Source organism: Meles meles, chromosome 6, assembly GCF_922984935.1.
Source record: "Meles meles chromosome 6, mMelMel3.1 paternal haplotype, whole genome shotgun sequence".
Classification (NCBI taxonomy): Eukaryota; Metazoa; Chordata; class Mammalia; order Carnivora; family Mustelidae; genus Meles; species Meles meles.
This window is the reverse complement of record NC_060071.1, coordinates 19,831,898-19,834,308: the sequence shown is the minus strand read 5'-3', so window position 1 is coordinate 19,834,308 and position 2,411 is coordinate 19,831,898. Positions and strand designations below refer to the sequence as shown.

The following is a 2,411-nucleotide window of genomic DNA, read 5'->3' as shown; positions in this document are numbered from 1 at the left end:
TTTGACAAATCTAGTTAGTATCCTCAGAGAAATTTAGGGGTGATTTTTCCATCCACATAATCAGAAGCTGGGGGGCAGCTGGATAGTGGGAAATGTTAATAGACCAGAGAAATGTGGAACCTACAATAGCTCTGGGGAAATCCAGAAACTGAAGAGGGCTCAGGAGTTGTAAGCATTAGTTAACTCTCAATGAAGGGATTGAGAGAGGTTCAAATGAGTAAGAATGGTTGAAAATCTATACAAGAAGTAGACAGACTTCCCAGGATCCCCTCCCTCACCCTGTTACCATCATCAAATTACCAGCACCCTCCCTTCTCAGCAGGTCAGAGATTTCTACTATGAGAAGCTAAACCATGGAAACTCTAGACTCAGGAACACCAGGCACCAAGAAGGTAAGGTCCCAAAACTAAAGGAGAGGTTAGGACAAAGTCTACAGATCAAAGGCTGAGACTTCTCAGTTCCCTTACTTGCCCCTGCTCCAGAAACAGTGGTAACCTAAATACAAAAAATGCAGGAGATCTCCTCCACTCAGTGGCCTGGGGTGACCTCTGAAAATGGTTTGCTATTTGCTTGACCCAGAAAACCCTACAAAATCAGGCAAATCAAGAGGTTCAAATGTCCGTGTTCACTTTAAGAACACACGCGAAACTGCCCAGGCATAAAGGGTATGCATATCTGAAAAGCCACCAAGTATCTGAAAGACGTCACTTTGCAGAGGCAGTGTGTGCCATTCCATCGCTACAATGGTGGAGATGGTAGGTGTGCCCAAGCCAAACAGTGGGTCTGGACACAGGGTTGGTGGCCCAAGAAGAGTGCTGAATTTTTACTGCACGTGCTTAAAAATGCAGAGAGTAATGCTGAACTTAAGGATTTAGGTGTCAATTCTCTGGTCATTGAGCACATTCAGGTGAACAAAGCCCCCAAGATGCAGTGTAGCATTTACAGGGCTCATGGTCAGATTAACCCATACATGAGATCTCCCTGCCATATTGAGATGATCCTTACTGAAAAAGAGCAGATTGTTCCTAAACCAGAAGAGGAGGTTGACAGAAGAAAAAGATAACCCAGAGGAAACTGAAGAAAAAAAAAACTTATGGCCTGGGAGTAAATTCTGCACAGAATAAGTGCAAATAAAAATGTTTTAAAAATTCAGGAGAATGAAGATTTGTTTCCCTTTGGGAACTCAGAGCAGGAAAAGAGATAAGATCTCCAGATATTGACAACTGGGGCTTCCCCAAAAAAATAGCTCAACCAGGTCACCCATTGTGAATCCCAGTACTTGGCAAGCCCTGTAGGTAAGATTCTTAGGGCCCCCATCATGTGTGCAAAATATTATCACAAGCAAGCAAGGATTACTCAACATGTGAAGAAAACCTATAGCAGGAAAGAAGACAAGCAGAAACAGAAAGAAAAATGAAACCTGAAAAAGAAAAAAAATGCAACAGCAGAAGAAAACTTAAAAAAAAAATAACAAATCTCAGAAATAAATTTATCCATCAAGCAAGATTACTGTATGTCTGTTTTGGCTGATGATTGTGTAATAGGAACATGATTTGTCCACCCTCTTGAAGCAATTGAAAATCTGAAAAAAAAATATGAAACTGACCTTCAGACATTAAACATCAGACAACATCGAGAATGATAACTGAGAGAGGGGAAACAAAAGAAGTGAGCCTTCAGATTGGCCCAGAGTATTGTCTGGAGAGAGTTTGCACAGAGAGGAGGAACTCAGGTTGGGCCTGGTGCCTCTCTGAGTTGGAGAGACCGGGCTGCAAGCCTGGCAAGGTCAAAGCAGCTTGAGTTCACTGGGCAGATATTGAAGAAGAGAGAACTGCAAGAGGTAGAGAGCTTTGGAGATCTTTAAAGACCCCCAGGGATCTTCAGGTGAGTACTGATAAGTGGATGCCTGTGAGGAAATGACATGAGGCTAGAAAAGAACTACCCCAAAAGGACAGAAAGAGCAACTCTGAAACTTACTCAGGGCTGGGAATAGTTCATATTGTTACCAGCCAGAGTAGAAAATCTCATGATTCAAGGGGAATTAGGTAGAGTACTCAAAAAGGTATTGCCTTAGTAGTGGGGCAAAGTTTGCTCTGCTGGGACCTAGCAAAATATATCTTAAAACCTCAAAAATATCAAATTGTTCCCAACTAACTTAACTGCATAGAAGAACAAAGTTTAAGAATATTTGTATAAGTAGGACAACATTCATTACCCAATAAGATAAAATTGACAATGTCTGGAATCATCTAAAAACTTAGCAAACGTGCAAGAAAATATAAACCATAATGAAGAGAAAAATCGATATACACAAACCCAGAAGTGACCATGATGATTAAAGTAGATGACAGTTATTGTAGACATATTTCATTATGTTCAAGGAGGTAGAGGAAAGATGTAACATGCTAAGT

The 2,411-nt window shown here is 41.0% G+C and overlaps 1 pseudogene; it reads left to right on the top strand.

Annotated features, from left to right (window-relative positions):
* Positions 1–554: 554 nt before the first annotated feature.
* On the top strand, positions 555–1,108 carry LOC123943937 (annotated as a pseudogene).
* Positions 1,109–2,411: the final 1,303 nt, after the last annotated feature.